This window comes from Protopterus annectens, chromosome 2.part0 (genome assembly GCF_019279795.1).
Source record: "Protopterus annectens isolate FY-2018-M chromosome 2.part0, PAN1.0, whole genome shotgun sequence".
In the NCBI taxonomy this organism is placed as follows: Eukaryota; Metazoa; Chordata; order Ceratodontiformes; family Protopteridae; genus Protopterus; species Protopterus annectens.
The window spans coordinates 1,530,306,329-1,530,323,761 of NC_056728.1; positions in this window are offsets into that span (position 1 = coordinate 1,530,306,329).

A 17,433-nucleotide genomic window follows, 5' to 3' on the forward strand; every position below is an offset into this window, starting at 1 on the left:
AAAACCATTGAGTGTGCATTTTTACAGGTAGGTGCTAAATCCAGCAATGGGGGGTTGCCTGAGTACTAGAAGTCAGATGACCAGATGTGATGTCATTCTAAAAGCTATCCCAGAAGTAATATTTTAGATATTATTTTGAGACGTATCTTAGTGAGACTGAGCATTCTGTATTCTGTCTTGCACCTGACAACAAGAAAGACCATTCATAACATCTGCCTTACTCTTTTAAGTACGTAGTGAATAGTAATGCTCTTAGATTTAGTCAGGAATATAGTGAAGCTTAGTTTAGATATTGTTTTTCTTTATTTGTCTGAGTCTGTCATTCAATGTTATTTTAAATATTTCCTGTGATTTTGAACTCTGATGTTACTGTGACTAGATAGTTGGTACTGTCTTGTTCTTTTATTATTTCTTATTACATATATTTAAACTTTTATTTGTGGCTGATCTTTTTAGAGATATTTCAGTTTTGAGAGTATTTGCATATTTATTTGGTGACACTGTGTGGGCCACTCCTAATAGCATTGCTCTTGGTCAAACTACCATTTGTATTAATATTAATTTCATTCAATATATTGTGTACCTTTGTAAGGGTCTTAAGGTAGCTGGCAGGCATGTCTGGCTGTGGTGGTAACTACCTTATAGTATGGGTCAAAAGGCACATAGCTAGTCAAACTGTGACAGCCTTTCCCAGGTGTGTGTGTGTGTGTGTGTGTGTGTGTGTGTGTGTGTGTGTGTGTGTGTGTAAATAAAATTTCCAAGTGTGTGTGTGTGTGTGTGTGTGTGTGTGTGTGTGTGTGTGTGTGTGTGTGTGTGTGTGTGTGTGAGCTATTTGGGCAGGGACATGATGCACTGGTTGGACAGAGAGGGTGCGGGAGGCCTTGGCTTGAACTCTCAGCTGAGATCTTAACTCTATATGTGCCAGTGGGGGAGTCTTATTGGGGAGATGGAGAAAGTGGGAGAAACCAGCCCCAGAGTTCCTGTGTTCCCCTGTGCTCTTAAAGGAAATTGTGCTTGATTGTGCTTTATGCAGACAGCTCCATCTGGAGATAGTGTGTGTGTGTGTGTGTGTGTGTGTGTGTGTGTGTGTGTGTGTGTGTGTGTGTGTGTGTGTGTGTGTGTGTGTGTACCTGTTATCCTCCCAGTGAATGTTCCCCACAGGTGCCAGTGGTGAGGTTTCTGGATTACTGGCCCAGAGGTGGGGCATCACATATTGGTGGCAGTGGTGGGATCACCACATCTCATATTGGTAACAGTTGTGTAGATATTTTACTTCTGTAGCCTGTAAGCAGTTGTCACTAAAGAAGGTGTTTGTTCATAGGTTCATAGGCACATAGGTGTGTACTAGGTTAATCGCCCTGGGGCCTTTACAGGCCTAGCCATAGGATTGCCTTAGCATACTGCCACCCGACCTTAGTTCCCAGTGCCTCTGTCAAGTAGAGTCACTGGAGTTATCCCTGGGGTGAGTTTTATGTTTCCCATCCAAGCAGCCACATGGTGAACATTCAGAGTTCCATATCAGAATAGTTTTATTTATTTACTTTTGTTAGCTTAGTTAGTCAGGGAGAGCAGGCAAGGATGTCAGCAGAGGATAGTGGCAATCTGACAAGGAGCCAGTTGGCTGAGATGTGCCAAGCCAAAAGATTGGGGCATGCCAACCTGACCAAAGGGGAAATTATTGCTGCCATAATCACAGCTGCAGCACAGACCAGCAACCATGGGATAACCAGTCTGTTGATGGGGACTTTCAGCTCTCAGAAATAGAACAGTTGAAGTTTCACTCACAGGACGTAAATATCCATCTAGAGTTAAAGAAACTTGAACTGGAGTCCAAATATTTTGGAATAAGAATTAGCAGAGAGACTGTGGCATTTGGTGGCTGAAGAAAATTAGAAATTATAACATTTAGAAGCCAAAGAAAATGAGAGGCAGAGGCAACATGAAAAGGAAATGTTGACTCTTCACCAGGGTCATGGAGGTAAAGTGGAAGGGAGTGACCATACCCCAGAAGCAATAACGATCAGTAAACTTCTTCCTCAATATCAAGAAGGTGATAATTTTTATAGTTTAATTCATGTATTTGAGACGAGTATGCAAATAGTATAATGTTGACCAAGTGCTCTGGGTACCATTTCTGACCCCCTTACTACATGGTGCAGCTGTAACTGCTGTTCCTAAATAGTCTGGTATTGATTGCTTACACTATAACAAAGTAAGGAAATGTTTATTAAAGTGTTTTAAGTTAACACCTGAAGCTTACAGAAAAAAAGTTTTGTGAGCATAGACGCAAGGCAAATTCAAGTGTGTGTGATTATATTGTTGAGTTAAGCACTTATTTTCATAGGTGGGTAAGTGGGTGTCATGTCACCACTTTTTAATGGCTGCCAGACCTTTTGATGAGGGAAAAAGACCTTAGCACTTTAATTATTTATTTATTTATTTTATTTTTATTTTATTTTACATTTGTTTACCAGGAAAGTCCGACTGGATATATGTCCATTTTCAGCAGAGGCCCAGGGAGAAAACCTCCAGAAAGCAGAGTATAAATACATCCTGAACAATAGAAACATTTAGAGATAAGTATAATATGCAGTTTTCAGTGACAAACATGGATAAAACATAGCAGACATGAGGACATGAGAATTGGTTTGGCAGATAGTAAATGCAACACCGCAGATTAGCTGGGAAAAAAGGGATCTCTGCTTAGCAAGCAGGGCATCTCTGCAAAATAAAGGGATACCCAGTGCTGCACATGGATATAAGAGAACCTATGGTGAAAAGCCTAAGGCACACCAACAGAGTCCACCAGCAACAGGGGAAGCCACTAGTTCATGTACATGGCCAGGATCAGGGGTTAAATGTTTTAAATGTAACCAGTGGAGCCATGTATCATATAGGTGTCCACGAAAGTAAGGTGGGGAGCAAAAGGTAGGGGAGTCAGCAAATGGGAATAACAGAATGCCTGTGGTAAGTTGTCTTCAATATACCACACCAGGGTACCAAACTACTACACAAGGTTATATCCTATCTTTGTAGATGGGAAGCAGGCAACTTCTAAGAGCGACACAGCCTCTGACCTAACTATTCTGAAGCTTGCAATGATTAAAGAGGAACACCTTGATTACTGGCCCAGAGGTGGTGTGTCACATATTGCTGGCAGTGGTGGGATCACCACATCACATATTGGTTATAGTGGTTACAGTCAGGATATGTATCATTTACAGAGAGAGCTTCTCTAGCTCTCTTGTGGAGATATCTAATGACAGCAGTTGTGTGTACCGCTTTTCAATGTGTATATGTATATATGTGTAAAATGGGCTTGTAGTTTTATGAATGAATACTACCCATAATGCGTACATGTCTCAGTTGGCTGTTGAAGTTGTAATACTAACTGTGTTTTTTGTATGCTGCTATTTTTGTGTGGAATTAAAGCTGCTTTACTTCCTTGAAATCCTGAGTCTAAGTGCTATTATTGAACAGTACAGCTCAAGGTCTGTTACCATATCTTGGCAGTGTGATAACACAGGAGTTATACATGTCCCTAATTTCTGAAAAAAGAATGCTACTTCAAGAGCCAGATATGTGACCAAAGCATGTTGTGTTGTTTTTCATACAATTTAATCTTGAGTCTTTTCTATCCATGTGTTCATAATCAGTTACTAGGCATACAGTCTAGAACATCATTGAGGACCATAACCCAAATTCCATATTACCAAAAAGCACAGTCTGGTAAACTGACTTGCACAGCAGCATACAGTTAACAAATGAAGGCTCAGGGAATTAAACCATGGCTTATGACAAGCAGCATTTTAATATCTCATTGCCTTATCCTCTGTAGTAACTGCCCGATGAGAAAAAATAGTTCTGAGTCCACATTTCTCAAATCCACATACTTGTTCTTATGAGTCCAGTGCACAGCTGCTTTATCATGGATATGTTGCATTATTTGCAAGCTTTCTCTAATTTTTACAATATCTAAAATAGTTACAGTGGTGTAACACTGCAATAGCACTGCTAGCGATAGGCTGACTGGGAGTTTTACATAGTTGGTGTAACACAGGGTATTGAATTATGTAAGCAATAATGCCCGACAATGTATGTGTTGATGTATAATTATACAATGACCCCCCCATTAATATTCCAAAATGTGCACACTGATTGGCCAACGTGCCCGTTGTAAGTCCCACAATGTACCACCGGAAAAAGATCCAGTCACCCGGACTTTTTTCCATTGGTATAAAGTATCCAAAACCATTTTTTTAATAAATAAAAAAAAAGAAAAAGAAAAAAAACAGAGCAACGGAGACTTTCTTTTCTCCATTGCTTCCATTTCAAAACATTGATGTACTGGGTATGCGTAGGAACGCAAGTCCCATATGCATGCATAGTACATCAACACAAGGAAGCAGTATACCACCACCGGCAGAAGAACAGCAGTGTGCAGTTATAAAAAGACATTATTTAAGAAAAGTAAGTATTTTTTTTCTTAAATAATGTCATTGTATAATAGCAATAACCAGCTTCGCCCTCTTGATTAAACCACTGCAACCGTGGGTAAATCTTCAATATACCACACCAGGTAGTCGATTATTGCTTAATTAACACCCACCCAGAGCTGTTATGAGGCCTGATGCTGCAGGTGGAGTGTCTCTACACCCCCAGAAGGGCATTAATTACACATTAACATACAGGGAGGGTATTATTGTGCTTAGAGAATGGGCTCTCTTTAAAATTGTTGTGTTTTACTTACTTATTTTTTTTAACTACTATATTATTTTTTAAATATATTTTTGATGTAAATTAGTTCCTCCGCCTAATGTTTCAAACTTTCTGTAGTATATGTTAATGGCATTGGAGGAATCATTTTACAACAAAAATATATATAAAAAAATAATATAGTACTTAAAAAAATTAATAAGTAAAACAGGAATTTTACAGAGAGACCATTATCTCTTTCTCTTTCATATACAGACTCTTCTGCTTTCACACACACATATCTATACACACAGAGTCTCCTCTGATTTCATACTCACATTCATTTTATAACTCTCAACCTCATAACTGAAAAAGTCTGCACAAAGCCAAATGTAATGGGGGTGCAAAGTCCCAAAAATAGGGACAAATTTTAAATATTGCTCTTGTAAACTTAGGAAGATGCTAGAATAAAAGGTTTTGTATTACAATGCATTTTCTGAAAAATATAAAGCCTGAAACTCAAATGCCTGTCATTATTTAGTGAATTTAGTCCTCACTGATTTGCCACAAAACTGCAGAAAACAACAAATTTTATGAAGAACAGACAAAAAATACGAAGCAAAAATCTTGACATTCTGTGAATATTTAACCAGTTGAGAACTATGCATTCAAGACCGCTCGCTCTATCTCGATTCTGCTTTCATATACACATTCTCAAAAGCAAAACCCCAAAAAGGGAACACCAAATGAAGTAAATTCACTGGAAACACCACACTGGACACAAAAAAGTAGAATAAGATTAGCGCTTTCGTTTATACCAATTCGATAAACTTCTTCAGATAAAATTACAAGGGAAACAAACATTTAAATACAAAATTCAGAATTACATCACATCCTGTCAATGAAAACACATAAAATATCAATTAAATACAAATACCTCAATCAATTCATGTTCATGTTATTAAATAAGTATAATGACCATAAATTCTATCGGAATAATGCTTTTAATTTAAGTAAGCTCATAATGGAAATGGTGTCATTCAATCCAGGAGACACCAAAGCATTTAATTTTAGCTGCCATAATAACTCTCTTTCTTCTAACTGTAATGAGATAGGGCCCCCTCTTCCACTATCAAAAAGTTTCTCTATTACTAAAAAGTGAAAGTCATGGTCTGGAAAAGTCAACATATATCTTGCCAAAGCATTAGTTGTATTACATTTAGAAATAGCATAGACATGTTCATAGATCCTATTTTTTATAGCCCTATCAGTTTTCCCTATGTAGTATGAAGGGCATTTACGGCACAATGCCAAATAAACAATCCCCTTACTATTACAGTTAAATTTATCATTTAGATAAAATCTTTTCCCATTAACCTCAAAATGTTTTGCCACTAAAATGTATCTACACATTCTACAAGTGTCACATTTTGACATCCCATAATATGGTTTATAATTTCCTTGTTGTTTTAACTCTAGAATACTCTTTAAGTTTCTCCCTTTCCTAAAGGTCATGTTTGGTGATGTACCTAGACATTCTTTTAAAAATGAATCATCTAAAATGAATGACCAATTTTTGATGATGATTGTCCTAATAAAGGGTGCATCCTTTGAAAAAGTTGTTATAAAATTTGTCCCAATAAAATCTTTACCATGTTCATCATCAATTAATGGGGGCAGAACAACTGTGTTCAGGCTGTTGACATCAAAAAAATCCCCGTTAAGATGTCCATCTAGTGTTTCAACTATATACCTTAAAATAGGTAAAAAAGAACCCTGCTTTCTTTTAAATGAAACTTCTTTTATTAGTTCATTAATTAGTGAAGGAGGATATCCCCTACTTAGAAACATTTCCTTTAACAAGTTACATTCATCCAAATAATCCCCCTCAAGTGTGGACATCCTAGCTGCTCGGACCAATTGTCCTTTCAATACCCCCCGTTTTTGATGTAAGGGGTGGCAGCTAGAAAAATGGAGGAATGAATTCGAGTAGGTTTTTTTTCTATGGACTCTAGATGTAAAAGTATTCAACTCATGATTCTTAGTTAACAGAACATCTAAATAATTAATCGAATCTTCTTGAAAGTCATGAGTAAACTCGAGAAAGTTAGTAGAACCATTCATTTCCAAAATAAGAGATTCTGCTGACTCTCTGTTCCCATTCCACAAGATAAAAATATCGTCAAGGTATCGTGTATACCAAACAGCTTTCTCTTTGAAGAGGGAAACTTCAAAAAGCAAACTCTTTTCCCATGCTGCCACAACTGTATTAGCAAAGGTGCCCCTACATGGGGAGCCCATTGCTATTCCAGTTTTTTATAAGAAAAATTTTCCATTAAACATAAAGAAATTGTTCATTAAGACAATTTCTCATAAATAAATCAGAACATCAATATCACTGCCCAACATTCCTTCATTCAAAAGGAAATCCCTTACCCATTCGCATCCAATATCTTGCGGTATACAGGTATAGAGGTCTCTGACATCTATGGACAGGAAGTTGAGTTCATGATCAAAAGGAACTATATTGATAGCCTCCAAAAATGCCCAGGAGTCTTTGCAAATCTGTTTCTGGTTCTTCAGAAAATTTTTTAGTTTGCAATCAATGTATTTGGCACAACCATATGTTATTGATTGTCTACCATCGATTATAGGCCTCAGAGGGGGGGTGTTAAGACATTTATGAATTTTCGGCAACCCAAAAAGTTTTGGTATAAATGGGCATGCCATTTTTAAATAATTGAACAAATCAATATCAATTCTGTTCTCTATGAATAAATCATTAATAAAAACATTAAGTCTACGATACGCTCCATTAATTTCATTAAGTGAAACTTCTAAATAAGCTGGAGTGTCTAACATGTCTAAGATTTTAGTTACATAAACTTCCTTATTGAAAAAGACTAGTCCACCTCCCTTATCAGGCTTACAAATCCAAACATTTGCAAACTGTAAAGTGTCTAAAATATCTCATTCTCACATAGTTAAATTATTGCCCTTATTTCCTGGTTTATGTTGTCCCTGCAACATGCATCTGATGTCATTTTCACAAATTTTCTCATATAACATAATAGACGGATGTAATGGTGGGTTAAAAACACTGGCCACTTTGAAATCACTCACCAGGCTTGCAGTATTATTAAACATAACCTTCAGGTTTAATTTCCTGGTAAAGAGCTTTAGGTCGACCAGTGTTCTCTCCACATCACCTTTACAAGAAGGGAAAAATGTCATGCCCTTAGCCAAAACATATATATTTGAAGGAGTGTAGCTCAAGGAAACAAGTTCCTAAAGGCTTAAGGCAGTGGCATTTTCCTAATGGACTTGTAGTACATTCGGATTTCCATAAGGACTTGCTCCATTTGTTTGATAAACAAGGACTTGATTTCATTGATAGTTTAATTAAACATTATGGTGAACAGGTTCTCATTTTACAAACTGAATTAACCTTGTTAGATAACAGTATAAGATCGGATAAAGATTTTGCAAGGTATAAATTTGATTTTTTGCACATTTTTTCAAGCATTGACAGTGCACTAAGTAAGGTTAGAGAGAATAAAATTAAAAAAATGAATAGGGATTCCCTGGCCTATAACAAAGGCACTGCATATCCCTTGCCTAAGACTCATGCTGTTATTAATAATAGTGTATTGAGTGTTGGAAATAATGATAACACTGCCTCTGGAAATGTGGATATTGAGTATTCTTTTGAGTTAGCAAATCATTCCCATGAACAGGGTGACATTGAAATTAGTGCTAACTCTCCAATTAGAAGAAGTGAAAGACTAGCTGCTAGGGGCACTAATAATAATATTAATCATGGAAATGGTAACACTAACCAAAGAAATAATAATTTTTTTCAATCAGGGGCAAACAAGACTGGCCAACATCATGTTCCCAGATATCAGAATCAGAAAAAGAGAAAATATCAGAACAAGAGGAAGAGGTGATAAACCACTCCTCTAATTCTGACATTTATTGTATAAACATCTCTTCTGATAGAAATGTGGACATTATTGTAAACTCGACAGGTGATTTCAGGATTTATAATTATTCAGATTTTAAACCGGATATAACACTTGTAGATGTTTTGGCTAAGGGCATGACATTTGTCCCTTCTTGTAAAAGTGATGTGGCGAGAACACTGGTCGACCTAAAGCTCTTTACCAGGAAATTAAACCTGAAGGTTATGTTTAATAATACTGCAAGCCTGGTGAGTGATTTCAAAGTGGCCAGTGTTTTTAACCTACCATTACATCCGTCTGTTATGTTATATGAGAAAATTTGTGAAAATGACATTAGATGCATGTTGCAGGGACAACATAAACCAGGAAATAAGGGCAATAATTTAACTATGTGTGAACGAGATATTTTAGACACTTTACAGTTTGCAAATGTTTGGATTTGTAAGCCTGATAAGTGAGGTGGACTAGTCTTTTTCAATAAGGAAGATTATGTAACTAAAATCTTAGACATGTTAGACACTCCAGCTTATTTAGAAGTTTCACTTAATGAAATTAATGGGGCGTATCGTAGAGTTAATGGTTTTATTAATGATTTATTCATAGAGAACAGAATTGATATTGATTTGTTCAATTATTTAAAAATGGCATGCCCAATTATACCAAAACTTTTTGGGTTTCCGAAAATTCATAAATGTCTTAACACCCCCCCCCCTGAGAATTATAATCGATAGTAGACAATCAATAACATACGGTTGTGCCAAATACATTGATTGCAAACTAAAAAAATTTTTGAAGAACCAGAAACAGATTTGCAAAGACTCCTGGGCATTCTTGGAGGCCATCAATACAGTTCCTTTTAATCATGAACTCAATTTCCTGACCATAGATGTCAGGGACCTCTATACCTGTATACCGCAAGATATTGGATGCGAATGGGTAAGAGATTTCCTTTTGAAATAAGTAATATTAGGCAGTGATATTGATGTTCTGATTTATTTATTAGAAATTGTCTTGATGAACAATTTCTTTATGTTTAATGGAAAATTTTTCTTACAAAAAACTGGAATAGCAATGGGCTCCCCATGTGGGGGCACCTTTGCTAATACAGTTATGGCAGCATGGGAAAAGAGTTTGCTTTTTGAAGTTTCCCTCTTCAAAGAGAAAGCTGTTTGGTATGCACGATACCTTGACGATTTTTTTATCTTGTGGAATGGGAACAGAGAGTCAGCAGAATCTCTTATTTTGGAAATGAATGGTTCTACTAACTTTCTCGAGTTTACTCATGACTTTCAAGAAAATTCTATTAATTATTTAGATGTTCTGTTAACTAAGAATCATGAGTTGAATACTTTTACATCTAGAGTCCATCGAAAAAAAACCTACTCGAATTCATTCCTCCATTTTTCTAGCTGCCACCCCTTACATCAAAAATGGGGGGTAGTGAAAGGACAATTGGTCCGAGCAGCTAGGATGTCCACACTTGAGGGGGATTATTTGGATGAATGTAACTTGTTAAAGGAAATGTTTCTAAGTAGGGGATATCCTCATTCACTAATTAATGAACTAATAAAAGAAGTTTCATTTAAAAGAAAGCAGGTTTCTTTTTTACCTATTTTGAAGTATATAGTTGAAACACTAGATGGACATATTAACGGGGATTTTTTTGATGTCAACAGCCTGAACTCAGTTGTTCTGCCCCCACTAATTGATGATGAACATGGTAAAGATTTTATTGGGACAAATTTTATAACAACTTTTTCAAAGGATGCACCCTTTATTAGGACAATCATCATCAAAAATTGGTCATTCATTTTAGATGATTCATTTTTAAAAGAATGTCTAGGTACATCACCAAACATCACCTTTAGGAAAGGGAGAAACTTAAAGAGTATTCTAGAGTTAAAACAACAAGGAAATTATAAGCCATATTATGGGATGTCAAAATGTGGCACTTGTAGAATGTGTAGATACATTTTAGTGGCAAAACATTTTGAGGTTAATGGGAAAAGATTTTATCTAAATGATAAATTTAACTGTAATAGTAAGGGGGTTGTTTATTTGGCATTGTGCCGTAAATGCCCTTCATACTACATAGGGAAAACTGATAGGGCTATAAAAAATAGCATCTATGAACATGTCTATGCTATTTCTAAATGTAATACAACTAATGCTTTGGCAAGACATGTGTTGACTTTTCCAGACCATGATTTTCACTTTTTAGTAATAGAGAAATTTTTTGATAGTGGAAGAGGGGGCCCTATCTCATTACAGTTAGAAGAAAGAGAGTTATTATGGCAGCTAAAATGAAACGCTTCGGTGTCTCCTGGATTGAATGACACCATTTCCCTTATGAGCTTACATAAATTAAAAGCATTATTCCATTAGAATTTATGGTCATTATACTTATTTAATAACATGAACATGAATTGATTGAGGTATTTGTATTTAATTGATATTGTATGTGTTTTTATTGACAGGATGTGATGTCATTCTGAATTTTGTATTTAAATGTTTGTTTCCCTTGTAATTTTATCTGAAGAAGTTTATCGAGTTGGTATAAACGAAAGCGCTAATCTTATTCTACTTTTTTGTGTGCAGTGTGGTGTTTCCAGTGAATTTACTTCGTTTCATATACACATTCACTCTAGGGTCTACATTATATTGTCGAACTTTTAAAAGTTCGAATGTCATATGGTCGAACTTTTAAAAGTCTGAATATTTCAACAGAGATCTCCATACAGTGCAGAATGGCAATATTTCTCTTTTCTGCCCTGTAGTGCAATCTTGGAATTGGTATATTTAAAGAGCAGGGGGTGTGGGGGGTGCAAGGGGGCTTGCCCTCCTGCTTAATCCATTCAGGTAGGTTTTTTTTTTGGTTTATTTTTTTTATTACATTTTCAAACTTTTAAAAGTTCGATCATATGGTGTCGACCATATGACTTTTGAACTTTTAAAAGTTTGATTATGAAATATAGGCATTCTCTCTTGATCTCTCTCACACACACATTTTCCTGTGCTTTCATACACACATCCACTCACACAAGATCACTCCCACTCTCGATCTCTCACACACACGGTCTCTTTTGCTTTCATACATGCATTCACTCACACACAGGGACAGAAACATAAACACATTCACACACATACATACACTCACATACACTTTTCTTCTGTTTATTTTTCTTTACACTCCCTAAACAGCAAAAGCTCTGCTTAGAGAGTGTAAAGTAATGGGCTTAGTGAGTGTAAAGTAATGGTGGTCATTAGTTTTTCTTTCAGTCCGAGCTCCACTGCAGCTTGATACGCTGCCATGAAGTGGTGGACTAATTTTTCAGCAGGTATTATTTGTACATTAATACCCTGCTGGAGAATGTTAATTTTCCAGTCAGGGTGCTGATACACAGTTTGCCAGTTCTCTAGCACATGTTAAACATGGACTAGATGTATTTCAAGAATAAAAACGTTACTTGAAGGATCAGAGTGATTAGCGAGTAGCGCTGTATTATGCTGTGCCACCATGGTACTTTATACACTTTGACCAGAAAATCTGTAATGTTTGTCCTTCTGATGTATCTGCAAAGTCTGAACTGAACATGTCAAACTTTAAGGCATTTTACAACAGGAATGTCCTTTGTAACTTTGGTTGCTTGGAAAAGAAATTGTATTGGCTGAGCATGAGAATACTGCCAAGGCATGTTTATAATGGGAAGATAAGAAAAAGGTTACAGCCAGAAAAAATAAAAACTGCAAAATATCGGTTGTTTAATGCTTTGTAACTTTGTGAATATGATGAACATTTTAAGCTCTGTTTAGTGATACCCACTGTCACTTTTTAAGGACAAGAGATTTGTTTTTCTTGCTTTTTTCTATTGAGAGAATTTGTCCTACATCTATCTGAAAGAAACATATTTAATGGTTAGCATTCTGATCTTATTAACTATGCATGTCAATTTAAATGATTTCTGCCCTGCATTATGCTCTCTTATTTCAATGTACTAAGACCATAGCACACTTGTAGTAAGTATGTAACGAATTAAGGATTTTGAAATGAAAATATAATCAGCATTGTAAATTCATTTTATTTTTTTTGGGTGGGCCAGTTATTGTCCATTGATATTCTAAAAAATCCACAAAGACAGCCAGAACAACCTCAAATAGTGAGGAATATGTGAAAAAAGAGACTTGGTAAAAGAGCAATATATGCACTATATGCACTCCCATGCTTGTCTCCATCAACAATATAATATAATATAATATAATATAATATAATATAATATAATATAATATAATATAATATAATGTAATATAATATAATGTAATATAATATGATATAATATAATATAATATAATATAATATAATATAATATAATATGATATGATATAATATAATATAATATAATGTAATGTAATATAATATAATATAATATTAGTACAATAATAATATTAGTACAATATAATATAGCTATATAAGATAATATAGAATGAGCATCGATTTGTCAGTCTCTCTCTCTCCCTGTTTCTCATTGAATTTGGTAGTGTCAAAAGATAAGTGTTGTATACTGGATGTACTTTGGATTAATGTAATGGGTGTGGTTTGTGTAAACACCAAAACATTCACATATACTAATATGCGCTGCATTATGAGAGATATTGTGCATCGGTATATGTGTGTTTTGGTGTATGTATGTGTGTGTGTGTGTGTGTGTGTGTGTGTGTGTGTGTGTGTGTGTGTGTGTGTGTGTGTGTGTGTGTGTGTGTGTGTGTGTGTGTTTATGTGAATGTGTGTGTGTTTATGGGTGAGGTCTAGTTAAGGAGATACTGTTAATGTTGTGCTTTTGTGTGCTGTATAGTTAATGTGTGAGTGTCATGTGCTGCAGAGCTGTTAGGGAAGGGTTTTTTCATAATGTAATGTGCATGGTTGCATTAGCTGCAGGATAAGGTTAAGGGTTAGAGTTAGCAAACATAAGCATGGTGCAGCAGGTATTTACTTTTTAGTGCTTAGATGTGTGTGTGTGTGTGTGTGTGTGTGTGTGTGTGTGTGTGTGTGTGTGTGTGTGTGTGTGTGTGTGTGTGTGTGTGTGTGTGTGTGTGTGTGTGTGTGTGTGTGTGTGTGTGTGTGTGTGTTTGTGTGAACCCATGCACTCACAAATGCATGCATGCATATCAGCGAGATCATGCATGCATGTTCATATTTACTTGTTTTTATTTAGTTAGTTAATGTACAGTACATATGTATGTATGCAAGTATGTCTACTATACAGTTGGTCTACTAGGAAAGAACCCATTTCAGAGGGGATCCAGAGGCAGAGCTCCCCAAAGTTAATATTATAGATATTACACTATAAGAACATAGCATACATTCCATTGTAAAATCTCAGGTCCTAGTACTAGTGATCATATGCTAGTGATTCATGGTACACCCGCTCTCTGCCTTGTGCTCAAAAAGCCAAGTGCTCTAACTTCCACTTAAAAAGTCTTTTTACTTAGGCCTCCCAACAAATGACCCTATGAAACTGTATAAGCTTTCTGGATCCCTAACTCTAAACCTAAAAATGCCACCCAGTTCCAAACCCAAGTCCTTGCTCCCAACCCTAATACTCCATTCACTGCCCATAAACCAAAAGTCCCAGACTGCTTCCTAAACATAAGACTCAGCCCAATCCCTTGAACTAAATTCTGAGATCAATCACTAAATCTAAACTCATTTCCTCAACAACAAAACTCATCTTCCACTTCCTGTCCTTAAAAACCCTTCCCAATACATAACCCTAACCCCCCTGCTCCCTAATCCAAACCCCCCTTTCTTACAAATACCCTAAACTAAATCTCTCTTCAATGACTCCCTTTGCACAGTTGTTGCACCTGTATCACTTGTACTCAATGTGTTTGGAAAAGGTGTGTCACTCATTGCCCATATTCATATTAATTTCAAGTACAAGCAATAGTTTATACAAGGCATTTGAGTCCCTGACTTCGAGACAGTGGTCTTCAAATGCTTGGAACTCAAGAGCTGTAGTAGAACCTAAAACCTTAGGTCAAAAAAAACACACAAAGATATAAGCTGAAGAGGTAGGTTACAAATATAAATTGTAGTGTGTGATATCATGAATAAAGAACATATTTGCTAATAATATTTCTGTTGTTACAGCAATTCAGTACATTCTCATTAAAACACAAATGTGTGTATGTATATGTTGTTGTTGTGTCTTTTGGCCTTTTCTGGTTAGGAGTCGCCACAGCGGAACTCCGGTCCGCTAATGATTGGCAGTAAATTTTTATGTGACGAGTTGCTGGCCCTGATGCACAACCTTTAACGAAGGTATGCCCATTCACGCATGCCTCCACACAGAAGATGCTCTAGCTAAGAATCGAACAGGACAATGTCTTACTGTGAGGTGACAACGCTACCGCAGCATGTGTGTGTGTGTGTGTGTGTGTGTGTTTGTGTGTGTGTGTGTGTGCATATATATACCTCATTTTCCATTTTCTGTTTTACATTCCCTGTGCTTAAATTTCATATGGACACATTTATAGCATTACATGATTTCTACTGAGTTGTTCTTTAGTATTGACTTGTGACAGTGGGGGGTGGACTTGTGAATTTATAAAAGCTACATTTAGCAAGTGGTGCAAATTGTGATTTGCACTGACTTTTAAAGGAGTAAATTTTTTGTGAAGTTCTAATTTTATGAAGGAAGTTGGCACAAGGTGTTTGGCATGAGTATACGTGACAGAGCTAGCCTTTGGTCAACTGTTGGTCTAAGCAAATGGGCTCCAACCCCTCCCCCCCCCACACACACACACCACCTGCTGCCCCCATCCTAGTTTACAGACACCATCCAGATTACTTGTTTCTTCCTTTTTCTACAGTTTGTCTTACTCTTCAGTTTTTTTCTGTATTCATTCAGCACATTATAACTAGGCAAGACAGCTCTACTTACTATGTATGAGACAACTGCATTTAGGTGGGGTTCTAGACACTCAGGTGCATTTGACACTTGAACAAAAATCAGAATTAAGGGAAAATTTCAGTCCTGCTCATAAACTTTGTTTTTATCTGAATCCTTTTAACACACTCTAACTATCCAAGACTTCACTATGTGTGAGAGATGCAACTATAAACACCCAATGTCAATACTGAGCAAAGACCAAATCCAAAAGTTGGCTAACAGTGGAATAAAGGCACAAAATCTTCTTCAGAACAATTTTATTAGCACTTTCGTTTAGTTGAATCACCATACTTCTTCAGATAACCTCATACCACACCAGTACATTATTTATATTACTTTAAAAATGTCACATGTTATTACCAACCAATAGATATTCACATCACACAATTAAAACTTTTCCTTAAAGATATATTAATACATAAAATTACAGAACCTCTAAAACATTCACTAATTTTACTTAACAATTCATTTTCTTCTTATCTATCATACACTTTTAATTTTAAAAGACTATTTATTGATATCATATAATTTAGACTGGGGGGGTACTTGTATTAAGGTAGATTTGCCACCATGTTTCTTTGTTCTCCAAATTCAACTTCCAGGGTCCCCCTCTGGCATCCTTCACAACCTGATGTACTATCAAAAATGTAAATACATGTGTTGGGTATTTTTTAAGATGTTTATACAATGCATTTGTGTCCTTTTGGTGGGCAATATTGTACATGTGTTCATATATTCTCTGGGACAATTTCCATTCTGTTTTACCCACATAAAACCTTGGGCATTTTAGACAGAAAGCAATATATACAACGCCTTGTGTATAGCAACTATATTTTCCTTTTACATAGATGGTTTTATTTGTAATTTGAACACTTGATCCATTAAAGACATACTGGCATTGATTACACATCCCACAAGGACTCATCTTTCCTTCCTTAATATCCTGTACTTGTCTCTACGAGATGTTTTTAAAGTTTAAGCCCCTCCTATATACAACATTTGGACTAGTTCCCAATTGTTCCACTAAATTTTCATCCATTTTAATTATACTCCAATTCTTTTGCAGTATATCTCTTATAATCATACTGTTACTGTGATAAGTCACCACAAAAGGGCAAAACAATTTTTACTATTATTATTATTTCTGTTGTCATTATTACCATTGATTTCCATAACCTGGGAATTTATGTCTATAGAAATTGTCTCTTGATCCAGGTTAATAGTTACCAAATTTTCATTACATTCCTTTAACAATGGCATATAATACCCTTGTTCTCGCTTACTAACCACTTCATTGCAAATTTGGTTTACTATTCTCCTAGGATATCCCCTATTATAAAACATATTGGATAAAAACCCACACTCATCAATAAAATCTGTATGGTCCGAGACCATCCGTGCAGCTCGAACCATTTGCCCCTTCTCTACTCCCCTCTTCACATGTATAGGATGTTTATTAGAGTAGTGTAAATAGGTATTTCAGTGTGTTGATTTTCTATATATTTTAGATTTTAAACCTTGTCCATTTCCTTTCCTTTCTATCATTACATCTAGGTATGCTACTTTGTCATAACACACAGTATAGGTAAACTTAAGAAAATCCATTGATTTATTAATATAATCTATACATTTTGGAGTTTTTTTGTTGCAGGGTCCTTCCACTTCACAAACAGGTCATCCACAAACCTAACATACATGCTTATATATGCAAAATAAGGACTTGGATACAAAAACTTCTGTTCCCACCATGCCATGATGACATTTGTAAAAAGGGGGCCACAGGCTGATCCCATGGCCACCCCTTCCATTTGTCTAAAATAATG